We start from the raw sequence: 13,922 nt of genomic DNA, 5'->3' as shown, positions 1-13,922 counted from the left end.
AAAATTCAAGAAGTTCTTTGGTTTTTTCCATTTCTTTCTCACTTAGTTCCCTTCCATTTACATTAAAGCCTAGCCTCCAAGCTAATTTAACCAAATTTCCTTCCTCTTTCATTTCATCGATCCATTTCCATTTTTCCCTGATTTTTTGGGTTTCTTCACATTTTAACAATATGTGTTCTAATGTTTCATCTTCTTTAAAAAATAATTGACATTTTTCAATTACTTCTTTAAATTTTTTCAGTCTTACCCCTGTTTCAAGGCTCCCTGACCTGGCTTTGAAAAGTAAAATGCTTCCTAAATCATTGTTCATGTAATTTATTTTCTCATAACTCTTTTTATGTGTGTATATTCCTTTTAAACTGCTCTTTTTAACAACTTCTTCATACCACTTTTCCTGCGCTTTCTCTTTAAATGTTTTTTTCTGTGATTTTTTCCCAATTTTTATAATTTTCTTCTCTATGCCAGCGGGTAGTTTGATCATACTTTCTTTCTAATTTCCTAACTCTCCTAAACCATTTCGTGTTCTCCCCTTTTCTCATATGTTTAGTGGCCTCATGCACCACTTTTACTAATCTTGTTTCTTCCATAAATTTTAATCTTCCAAGATATTTTACTTTACTCACACCTTCTCTTTTTTCAAAATCACTCCATCCCATTTCTCCTGTTATTGTTACATTTGCACTTAATTTATTTGCTCCTACGGCAAACCTTCCTATTTGATTTTGTGCTTGTTGTAAAATACTCCTGGTTTTTTCCGTTAAAGTTATTACTTCATTTGCATATGTTAGCGCCGGTACTGCTACTTGTTTCCATAATATTCTTGATACCTCATATCTATTGTATGACCACATTGCTTTATTTTTTATAATTGCTGTATATTTTTGTACTTTATTTTTCAGTTTTTTTTTCATGTTCAACTGAGTATTGTTCTCCTTCCTCAAGTGTGATTCCTAAAAATTCTATTTTTTCAGTCCTGCTTATTTCTATGTTTCCTGCTTGTATATTTTTATCCTCTATATCTCCACTAAAAACCATGAACTTGCTTTTTTCTTCATTTATTTTTAGACCAATTTCTTCTCCTTTCCTAACTACTGTTTCTAACATTTCCTTAATATCTTCTATATTACTCATCAGAGCCACATCGTCTGCAAATAGAGTGCCAGGGATTTTTCTTACTTTTTCTTTTCCTTGCAATCTTAATTCTAACCCTCTGTTTGTTTTGATCAATGCTTCTTCCACTTCATGTATGTATATCAGGAATAGAACTGGTGATAGAGGACATCCTTGTTTCAAACCTTTATTACTTTCTATCCATTTTGATTTTACGTTTCCCATTTCATATCTGTATTTGTTGTTCTTATATAATTCCTTAAGGAGCATAATAAATTTCTTTGATATTCCTATGTTTTCCATTACTTCCCATAATATCTTTCTCTTGACTGTATCATACGCCTTTTCAATATCTATAAATGCTACTATGAAATCTTCTTTTCTTTCTCTGCATATTTCTATCAGTTGTGTTATAATGTAGATGTTATCTGTTGTTCTTCTATCTGTTCTGAATCCATTTTGTAACTCACTTAAAATTTTGTTTTTCTCTAGCCAGTTCATTAATCTATCTCTTAGAATAATTGCAAAAAACTTATATACGCAGCTGGTAATCGCTATTGGTCTATAATTTTTTATATCATGTTTATTTCTACCTTTTCCTTTATATATTAACTTAATCTTCGTTTGCTTCCAACTTGGAGGAATGGTTCTTGACTCAAGTATATTATTCATAATATTCTTTAAACTTTCCAAATATTTATTATCTAAGTTTATTAACATCTCATTTGACACCTCATCTGTTCCTGTTGCTTTTCCTCTTCTTAGCTTTTTCCTAGCCTTGTGAAATTGGAACCACTGTTGCCAACTCACGAGTGTGAAATGTCGCTAGTTTAGTTTCAGACAAAGGATATCTGTGAGTTTTCTACTCTAAAGTCGCTAGAAGTCGCTAAACGCCTCCTGGCAAGTCGCTAAAAAGTCGCTATATAATGTTACAAAGGAATTAAAATAATTTAAATATTTTCCATGTGCAATGGAAGACTCTAGTACTTTTTCTTTTGAAAAAAATGATCATCTTGACAAAACCACTGCACTATGCGCTTTGAAGAATACAAAATTAATAAATATAGCTTGTAAATACTGCTAAAGTTTGCAAATACTTAAAATTTTGCACCACGTTTTCCCATTCCCTCTTATAGAGTGTGTGTGTGTATAATTATCTTTTTTTAGGGGGGATTGAGGCAAGGTGACCAGACGTCCCGTTTTAGCCGGGACAGTCCCTTTTTTCCAACCATTGTCCCGTTTTTTTCTGATTCTCGAACGGGACGCCTAAATGTCCCGTTTTTAAGTAAAAATGATCTAGGTGTCCCGTAATTATTATTCAAAATATAAATCGTCAATGTAAATTCTACTCTCTTCCGTACCAACACTGGTTGCCAAGGTTCAGCCGTGTCTAGAACTTCTGAATTTTCAAATGGGAATTGAGTGTTCGTGGTTCAAGTGGAAATTGAGTGGGAATTCTGAGTGTTCAACTAGTTAAAAGAATTGTTAGGTAGAACTTGCAATCGGGAACCATTATTTGTTGTGTGGTACACGTAAAGTTAGAAACGGTGTGTTATCACTCTTAGTTGTGTATTTTGTAAATTGAGAACACTGCTGAGTCCCAAAATGCAATCTCGAAGTCAGATACCCCCCCTTCCGTAGCCGATTCGTATGCGTCCCGTTTTCGCAAGTGAAAATTCTGGTCACCTTGGATTGAGGAATTCACGTTGCTTTCGTATTGGAACACTTCACCGAACTCACCCCACAAATTTCGGTGTAATTTATATTAAGAACAACCGCAGTTAAATTAATTGAGCTGAGCGAAGCGAAGCTCTTATACTCGGGTTAGCCGTTTGGTTGTCCGCGAACTTCTCCTAGACCGTTTGGCCGATCTCAACCAAACTTAGCACGCTGATAGAGTATGTCGTGCTGAGTGACAACATAGGTCGAAATCAAAAATCCGATGTACCATCGAGGAATAATCACCGAAAAACGCTTACTCCTAGACCGTTTGGCCGATCTCAACCAAACTTAGCACGCTGATAGAGTATGTCGTGCTGAGTGACAACATAGGTCGAAATCAAAAATCCGATGTACCATCGAGGAATAATCACCGAAAAACGCTTCCTGATTACGTAGTTTAAGCTCGCTCAGCTCATTTCATTGCAATCGGGTATATACATTGCATTCCTAGTATATAAATCACACGCACTACACTGAACCAGAAAAGCTCAACGTTCTCCATCATTGTCACTGTACGCACTGTGCAATGCAAGAGTTTGCCAGTTATTACGCAACTAGTTAGATACGGGAAATTCCCGGATTTCCGAACCGCAGTGAAGAAGGGCATAATCGTCAGAGATGAACCCAACGAAGTAAGTCGCTCAGAGCAGTAGTGCAACCGAATGTGTAAAAGAAGTATCACAAACTGCAAAATTTTGGAATCTTTAATATAAATATAACAAAATATTTCAATTCCTAAATGTCACTAGATTTGTCACTAGGCGATAAATAAAAATTTTTGTAGTTAGACAATTCCAAAAGTTGTTAGTTCTAGCGACAAAGTCGCTAAATTGGCAACACTGATTAAAACCGAAAAAAATTGAGAAAGAACAAGGTGGCCGTCCTCAATTACAATAAAAAATGTTAAAGACAGGAAAATTGTATTAAGCAGAAAATGATTTACACTGAAATAAAAACGTGACCATGCTTCAAAATGACGCTGGTCGGAAACCCGAAATCGTCTCGTGTTAGGCCAAAATAAGAATAAAGCAAAAGGATTCAAGAAAAAGTGTGAGGCCGGAGAAGTCCATGCACTAGAAAATTGAACTAAACGGAAAAAAATGCACAAAAAACACTTGTAGAAGAAAAACACATAGCACAAAACTGGAGCTCAAGATGAATCAATCAGCCCCGACGACAGATCCGGCCGAAATTGATTCTAATAACATACCAAGAAATACTCCGAAGATTCTTGCCTGAGGCACGTTGTTGTAATACTACCTTCGTTCGAAATCGGTTAGGGAAAAAAACTCAAAATTTGGACTTAAATTGCGATATTTGATATCATTTACTGATTTTGCGATATGACGCAAATTTCATGCTGCGTGATCATCTATCCTTTAAAAAAAAAAAATACCTTTTTTTCGCAAATTCAGCAGCAAAAATTAAATAGTTAATTTTTTTGCCCTCTGGAATTTAGGCATTTCCTACAAGCACTCAAGAAACATTGTGAAGCCTGGAAAACTTACAAAAATCAGTTATAACTGTTTTGCCTATTATCACAAACAAAAACGCAAAGTTTTCATTGCATTGAAGTAAAATGTAACGAATGGGTCTGCCTGAAGTTCAAAGACGCATTTATAAAACAGCATATCCTTGTATTTCTTTTACATGGTCAAAGAAAGCTAGAACAAAACTCTTGTACAAGACCATTCAAACTATTTGATGAAAAAACGTCTGAACTGACGTCATTCTTGTCTAGAATTCAATAGTTTTCTTTAACAAATTTTATTTCGTTCCTCTTCGAAACAATCCAATTCAAGAGCATTTAATAGAAAATGAGCGCCCAAGTTGATTGCAGGAAAATACAAAGTAACTATTTTGACGTCGTAGGAAAAAGCGATAGTTGTTTTATCAATATATTTTTATTGACCTTTTCCATGTTTATATAATGTTCAAAGTGTGCAGTTTCATAATAAACATATATTCGCGCTGGAAGATATTGTGAGTAATCACGGTTCAATATACATGGTTTATGCATTTTCATGCCCATACTTACTGTTAAATTATGAAGGCAACGATAGGTACAAATATTAACTATCGGGTGCAATTTTAAAATAGTTCGTCAAACTAATATACAGGGTGTTTCAAAACAACACCGATGTTTGGGAGATGATTCCTGATACCAAGATAAGACAAAAATTTAGACCAACCTGGGTGCACAAATGCTTCGTTTCGGAGTTATATAGGCTGAAGAAAACATGAAAAATGAACTTTAAAAGCTGATAGTTCCAAAACTATGGGACCTACTGTAATCGGATCAAGACTTCACGTAGAAACTAGTATGTCCTCTATCCAAATATCCATGTTTCAGAATCCTGTGGTACTTCCGCAACAAATTTTATAGAGGTAGTTAGTGAGTACTTCAACTTATACGCTCGTAGGCAAACTCCCTCTATAAAAATTGTTGCGTTAGTACCTTAGGATTCTGAAACATGGATTTTTGTATAGGGCACATATTAATTCCTAAGTGAAGTCTTGACTCAACTACGGTAGGTCCCATAATTTTGGAGCTATGAATCTTTAAAGTTCATTTTATCATGTTTTCGGCAGCTTATAACTCCGAAAGGAAGCATTTGTACACCCAGATTGGTCTATACTTTTTGTCTTATCTTGGTGTCAGGAATCACCTACGAAACGTTGACGGTGTTGTTTTGAAACGCCCTAGAGAGAGAGAGAGAGATTTAATTTTTCTTCCTATAATAAGATGTTCTGAGCTGTATCGTAAAACTCATCTAATTTGTAATTTGCAGAAATACAGAAAAAAGCAAAAATAATCAAGAACACGTAAAAAGGAAATATTCGGTGAAAAATGATATTATTCCAAATTAATTGTCAATACATTTCATTGCTTAGAAAAATATTATTTTTCTTGCTTCATTCAATCGGCCTTCAACATTAGCCAGGAATCAGACATGCAGGCAAAGCAGAAAATATAAAAAATTAATGAAACTGCAAACCTAAGGTAGAAACGCACCGAGAAGAGCTTTCCCATCGTTAGGAAATCGATTTATCATTATGCTGAGATATGGACGCTTCACCTCTTGAAGAACGCCATACGAATTTACAAATAGGACTGACAACGTGTAACATTAAGGTTTTTGCCTCCAAAACCCATCGCCGCAACAGCTCTGTGTCTGCGCTCGTTCTTCTTGTTTTGTATATTATCAAAAATGAAACTAAGATTCAGATAAGACATCCAACATGTAAAAGGACTAACTAGGACTAATATATTGACATTGTTGGTTCCATCAAAATAATCAGAAGGTACCCTCGTGGCCTTCCAAAAAGAGGGAAGTTTCACCATAACACGTCGCCCTCGCAGAAGAAAAGAGAACTGCACTCGTTAGTAGACTACGATGCCGGAGCCTCAGTCTCTCATTGGTCATCGCCTAAAACTGTTCTTCAATCAATTTCGATGCTCAATAAATTAGAGGACTTTCCGTGCTACTTTGTGGACTAACCAAGTGCCCGCCAAACAACTTCTTACAAACTGAAATGGAGGAACTTATATCCGTTAGTAATCATTTGTCGACACGTCTGAGTCTATTGCAGTTTCTTTTACAAATGCCTACCAATTCTGCTCTTCCGCCTGAATGTTTGTCTTTAGGCTAAGTGTTGTCTTCAGTCCGACACTTATCAAAATTTTCCCAAGTACTAAATTTCAAATTAGACTCATTTTAAGAACAAAGGTACTCGGATTGAGCCTCACACACTACCATTGCTATTAATAGATATTTCCTTTTACTTACATTTCCTCCACGAAATTTGTGTACATTTTATTTACCTAAATAAGTTCCCTAATAACATAAGTATGGAAATACGTTCTAGATTTGTAGGTATTGAAACCTCATCTGGAAAAGAGCATTTAGTGTATGTTGTGCCTCTGAGCCCAGGTAAGCCTCAGTAGCACAGGCATACAACGGTATTGTCCTGGTACATCTTTAAATATTTGCGTACGGATATATAATATCCTTGCAAACTGAAGTGCCATAAAAACGATTTCATGTTATCGTATTATAATATATGCAATTCTTCCATCACGAACTACTATATAAGTAAACAATGATAATAACGTAGTTTACATCTTTGCATACTATGCACTTAAAAGCGTCTGAACCTGGACCTTTTGATGCATACTAGGTGCAAACAGTTCGGGAAATATGCGTAGGGATCATTTCGTGAGGGCAGGGGCCATTTGCTCCATAAGTTTGAGAAACACATAGGGTCTTATGCAGAGTCGTTTTCATGTATGATTAAAGTCATACTAAAGTTTGGCTACTGCAGAAAACATGTTAGACGAACTCTTTAGTATGGCACTAATCACGCGTCAGAACGACCCTGCATAGGCCCACTTTGTTTAATAAATTATATACTAATATTCCAATAAGAAACGTGAAACTTACGTTGGTGGACAACAGGGTTTGAAAAAACTTGGGTATTTTTGAAAAAAACCAACCCACCTGGGCCCATGTGGGTTTTCGGGTATTTTCGGGTTTGTTTTTTTTTTCAAAACATTTCAATGTCTTTGGGGTAAAAATGTTAAAATATGATTTACATTTCAAGATTGTCATAGTCATAACTTGCATCGATTTTCCATTCACTGCTGTTTTGAAAAAAATGGCCGCCATTTTGAAATTTTATATTGGATCGCCGAAAAAATCTATACATCAAATTTAGAATGTCTTATGCTTCTACCCTCAAAATTTCAACTTATAAAGTCCGAAAATTGCCCCCTGTAGCGTGGATACCAGCTATTTTAAAAAATGACTGCCATTTTTAAATTTTGTGCTGCCAAAATATATACAGCTAATTTAATCTCTCGTGCTTCTACTCTGAAAATTTCAACTTGAAAGACCGAAAATTGCGCTTTGTAGCATGGATATCCGCTATAAAAAAAAAAAAAAAAAAAAAAAGAGCCATTTTGTAATTTTGCGTTGGTATGCCGCCAGAATCCATACAGGAAATTTAGTATGTCTCCGGCTTGTATCATGAAAATTTAAAAGATCGAAAGTTGAACACTGTGTGGTACAGGCAGAGAAACGAACAAATGTAGATCGAGCCATCCCAGGAGCCTCAGTGACATTCGCCAAATATGAGTACCAAACATATATTAATTTATAAGAAAGATATAATTCATCAAAATATCTTATATGAAATAAATATCTTTCAACGTAAAATAAATGGTTTTATTGTTGAAGTTCACTTTCGGTCCTTTGTGCGTTCAATTACGGGAATTTCCCAAGCACTAGTTGCAAGACTGTTCTTTTCCGAAAATTAACTATACAACACACTCTTCGTTTTTAGGTCTTACTATAGATCATAACCTGACATGGGAATTTCATATAGAGTCAGTTATTAATAAATTAAATAGAATTTGTTATGCACTAAGGATTATTAGAAAAAAGGTAAATTTAAAATTAGCTAAAACCTTGTACCATTCGTGTTTTAACTCTATCTTGCAATATGGTATCATGTTCTGGGGAAATTCAAGTCAGAGATTTAATGTTTTCAAAATTCAGAAGAAAGCCATAAGAATACTTTGTGATAAGAAGCCGAATTTTTCTTGTAGACATTTGTTTAAGGAGGTCAATATACTTCCTCTGGATAGTTTATACTTGTATCGTCTCTTTTTGTATTTGAAAGAACACTCATCGGCATTCGTAACAAATAAGGATGTACATAATCATAATACGCGAAATCAGAATGATTTTCATTTGCGTAATCACCGGTCAGCAATGTATCAAAAAAGTGTAAGTTATGGTGGTGTTAAGTTGTACAACATGTTGCCTATTGATATAAAGTATGAAGAAAATATGAAAAGGTTCAGACAAAAGTTAAAATTATTTCTATTAGAAAATTCTTGTTATACGATTGAGGAGTACGTAAATATCATGACAAGGTAATATTACTTTATTTTAATCATGTAAATTTTTTGTACATATGACACATGTTACACTTACTTGAGGACATTCCTCATACTTGTAAGTTCATACAAAAGAAATAAATACAATACAATACAATACAATTAATGTACAACAATTAACAAAGATAGGCCTATAATTCATATTTTATAAATTGAATGTTTCAAAATGTCATAAATTGAAATTAAGTATCTTCCAGCGTAAAATAAATAGTTTTATTGTTCAAATATTCACTTCCGATGAATAGTGGGTTCAATTGCGGGAATTTCCCGAACACTTCTTTTACGACGGGTTTTTCTTCAAAATGCAGCTTGCTTTACTGTACATCGAAACTTCCATTAATATTGAAGTTTCAATTCAGCACTTAAAATAGTAAGGGTTACGTAGTCTTCGGAGCTCCGAGCATTAAGCTTCTTAATTTTGACAATAATGTTTACACTATTGCTGGTGTTGGTTTCTACAGAATGCTTATTTGAAGAGTAAGCAACAAATGACTGAACTAAACTGTTGTTGTTGGAAAACCAAATTTTACTGAATACTTTTGTTGCCATCAAAGGTAAGAAATGATACTAATAGTTTTACTAATATATTTACATATTTACTGTTAGTACCGGCACATATGACCTTAAACTCGTCAACGTGTGAAGGATAACGTCCCTCGGCGGAGCCGAGTTAGGAAGCATACTATTCACGGAAAGTATTTTCTAAAATACAAAATTGCTTTTTTATATAAACTTCAAATAGGCTATAATCATAATCCACACATTAATTTGTTCTACAATTATCTCAAGCTAACGTGATTTTTTTAAAAATTCATTCATTCAGTGCATTCAGAACTTTATAAAGGTCTTATGTTGAATATCGTTGTCTATCTTAACATGAAAGCATGTAATTCGCTCAAAGAACGTTCAAAATCTGTAAAAATAACTTTCAATTGATCACCTTAGTTGTACTAATAATATACTAACAGAAAGGTCAGAAATCCAGGTGGGTCCAACCAGAGAAAACCCAGCTGTTTTTTTCAGGCTGGGCCCACTTGGGCAAACCCTGGTGGACAATCTTGCCCTCATCTGGCAAAGCCTGAAATGAAACTATGGATTTGTACATTTTTGTTAAAAGTCACCGACTGCATCCTTCGATAAAAGTCATGGATAATATTACAAACGTGCTTCTGAATATGGAAATCATAATTACGCATTAGTCAAACGCTTATTACGATGCAAATTACATGTAAAATCGACTCTGAATATTCCCCATTAAGGACGTCTCCAAAAGATAAAAGTGCACATTCAAAGTACCCTTATTTCTGGAACTGATTGCACCTAACATCAAAAGGTGCATGCATCATGTATCAAAAGATCCAGGTTCAGACGCTTGTAAGCGCATAGCGTCCGAAGATGTTAACTACCTTATTATAGGCCCTACTTGTGTACTTAACATGGCGATCCCTCACACGTAAAATCATCTTTAAATGCACACACTTATTCTAGACATGTTAAATCTTCTTAATCCCTTTTTCAGCTAGTTGGAGTCAGCTTTCTAGATCGCTGTCCTTCACTTTTTTTTTTTTTTTTTTTTTTTTTTTTTTTTACATCTTATGCTAGATTCATTCTGACCACCACATGTCCAAACAATTGAAGTCTACTTTCTTGCAGTTTTTCTAGTACTGGTCTCACCTTTATTGTTCCTCATATCACTTCGTTTATAATTATGTCCTTCTCGTCACTTGCGCAAGCACCTTCATCTCCGCAACATGCAACTTCTGTTCATGTCTCTTCGTTGTCCAACATCTCAGTCTGTATGTGGCAGGTCTCATTACTGTTTTATTAGTCCACGTCTCATATAGCCTCGCCGTTGAAAAGGACGCTAAACTTAAAAAAAAAACAAATTACTGTTTTATAAACTTTTTCTTTAGGTTATATTAGTGCACTCGAAGAAATAAGTATTTCACGTCTCAAAATGTTTGCCAACACTGCATGCGCTCAAGGATACGAGTTTCAGAAGATACTGCAAGATAAGAGTATTAGTTATGGCTTTATGTATTTGCCTTCCAGTTTCACTATTATACAACGAGCTGTGTGTGTTCTCTACCCTGGCTGTTTGCGAAAATATTGTTTTTTTTTCTCTCTCTTTTTGTTTTACATTCGATTTGTCGTATTGCATTATCAAAAAATCAGCTCCTACAAGTGGTTATAAAGTATGTTAACATAAGAAAATATATTTAGTTAACGAATGATAGGAATAAAGCTATTCATTTCTTATATAATTGAAGAGGTGGATGCTTGTATTTTGATGGTTTTGGATGCAATGCTCATTGAAAACTTTGAATTGCTTTCCTCTAAATTTTATCTTTTCTTATTCACAGAAGGTGAATAATGTTATTAACCAAAGTTAGGTTATTGACCATCAGTTAATCAACCGAAATGTATGTTGTTTCCTTTTCAGTATGTCCATGAAAAGACATACAGAGACAAAATCAATCCTTAGTAGCTTCCACAGCATTTGCCAAAGTCGGTATTCCTCGGTCATAAATAACTGACTACGGCTCACGCTTCGGAAGTGGAAGAGTCATATTCGACGAACGAGGTCATGTTCCGATCTCATTGTGAATTATAGATCTATCTCTTGTATAGCCACTGAAATATGTGAAATAGATAGATAAAAGCTATACATCGGAACATGACTGCCTGAAAGCTGTTAAACTTAAAATTGAAAATATTAACTATGGGCCTTATGCAGAGTCGTTTGGAGGTAAGATTAACCTCATACTACGAGGTTGACTAACGGATGGTTATCAAAATTGTATTCAGAGTCTCTGATTAGGGACGTAGTATGTGACGAAGATAATCACATCTGATGAATTCATCTAGAGCAGAGGCTAATCTTTTACCCACGGTTTTGCGTGCGACACAACATTTCGTATTTCATGTACTTTCATTTTTACAGACTACGCATGCGCACATCTACTTTTCCGTAGTTGCCACATTTATTTTTCTCATCCGATGCATTGAGGTTATATTAGTTAGTCATACCCAAATCGAAGTTTTAGTAGTAATGAAAGTGGACTCTGAATACCAAAAAGTACACCTTCCTTAGTCAAGAGGTAGTATGACTTTAACTAGTCTTTATCTAAACTTCGATTAACGCATTCTCTCTGAATACCGCCCTATATGTTTAACAGACTAATTTCATGGTAGCAAGGGAGGAACAGGAAAAACAAAACAAACGCAACATCTACAATTTGAACAAAGAAGTGTTTTCAGAACAGTTTAATTGATCTACGATCTCATGTGTAGACAATCGTCTATGTGCGCTCGCTACGGATAATTGTGTCTAAAAAGCGATCAGCTAGTCAGTGGCGTATTTACGTTTTTGTTTCGGAGGGGGGGGGGCTTTGCCTGAAAATGTGAAAATTCAGCAAGATATTTCATATACTTTACTATAGTAAGTAAGATTTCGGGGAAGGTTTAAGCCCGGAAGCCCCTCCCCCTAAATATGCCACTGCAGCTAGTATACATTAATTACGGAATTTGTTTGTAATATTCTCGAGATACTTGCCTCACACGTCAATTATAAAATTCTAGTCGTAAATTTTGGTAAACACAAGTAGTTTTTACCGTTCTCACCCCTGGCGTATATGTAATGTTCCATTAGGAGAGAGAACATTTTTTACAAAAGAAAATATAAGTATCTGCAAGTAATGTATAAGCATCTTACGCTGCTAACCAATTGTTTGTTTTACATTGTAATGTTGAAATACTTGATAATGGAGGAGGATCTTAATCATTACATAATTTTGAGAATAGAGTTTACTGGAATCAAAATTTGTAGTTGATTTTACTAGAATCAAAGTTCGTAGTTAAAAGATATATATAAAAAAAAAAATCCTGCCAAATTTCTTCGACCAAACCAGAATCTCTAATTATGCATATCTGAGAAGTAGAAATGCATTATCAATTGTTTCTTGTAATTTCATTCAAAAATTTTGATTTCTCCTTCTTTCTAAACGAATCAGTTTTCCTCCAAAAGCAATTTGCAATATAATACTCGTTATCGCTGTCTTCTTTTCTCCCTTTTCTATACAATTCTACATATTGAACTGTTGTTATACTGTGTTGTCTTCTAATTGATTTTAAGTGAAAAATACTTTCTTCAAGTTTTGAGTAAGAGTTTTCGTTCTGATTGGCTCCCTGTCCGTGACGTCTAGTGGAGGAACTTTTGTCCATCTTAAAACAGTATACCAATTAGTTTAATTGCGTATGCAGTATTTTACTTGTTCTTTTGAACGATGCCTCGCGATACCCAAGGATGTATAAAATAAAGGATCTGTCCACATGTATCTTCATCACATTAGGTAACTAAATGATCGCCATATATGTTGGCTCAAACCATTGCAATTTTCATTTGTAGACATTTAGTGGGTCTGCCATTTCTATTTAAGTCGTTGCTTCAGAATTATATTATACAATGGTTACATGCTGCACGTATGGGTGTACAGGTACGAATGAGAAGAAATTACCCGAAATAACTTTTCACAGGTAAGTAAACCACCAATCGTAGGATACATACGACTGTGACGTATGGCTTCACGATTTTGTAGTATGGGCAGATCCTCTATTTTATAACATCCTTGGCGATACCTCCACGTGACGTTACCGACCGCAAAGTATCCTGGGAAAATGAGAACAGAAAGGCTGAATCGAGAACCCTGCAGGACATTATTCAAATGATCTTAACCTTGGCGTTAAGTAATCGATCCAGGAATTCAAATACCAAGTTCTTATAGATACAATCTTTTTATCGTTCTCTTGAGATTTTTTTCTTTCGTTTTTACTCCCAATTTCATCACGATTCGGGAGAAAAATGTGTATTACTTTTGCACGACGTCTGTTTTGCAATACACTGTCATTGTCAAGAAATAGTAATATATCTTTGAAACAGCATGTCAAAGTGTGCTTTACACAAGAAACTCAAATCACGTAAGGTGGATAAAAATTCATTTTTGGTTCTTTATGTATTTTCTTTCTCAGTTCAGAGTTGATATGCATGATATTTTATGACTAATATTGCAATGAAAAATTGACTATGCTGGGCATGTTGTATTCTATTTAAAACTGACCAACTTGC

The sequence above is a fragment of the Thermobia domestica genome, chromosome 7 (genome assembly GCF_964235325.1).
Source record: "Thermobia domestica chromosome 7, izTheDome1.hap1.1, whole genome shotgun sequence".
In the NCBI taxonomy this organism is placed as follows: Eukaryota; Metazoa; Arthropoda; class Insecta; order Zygentoma; family Lepismatidae; genus Thermobia; species Thermobia domestica.
Note: the sequence above shows the minus strand (reverse complement) of the source record.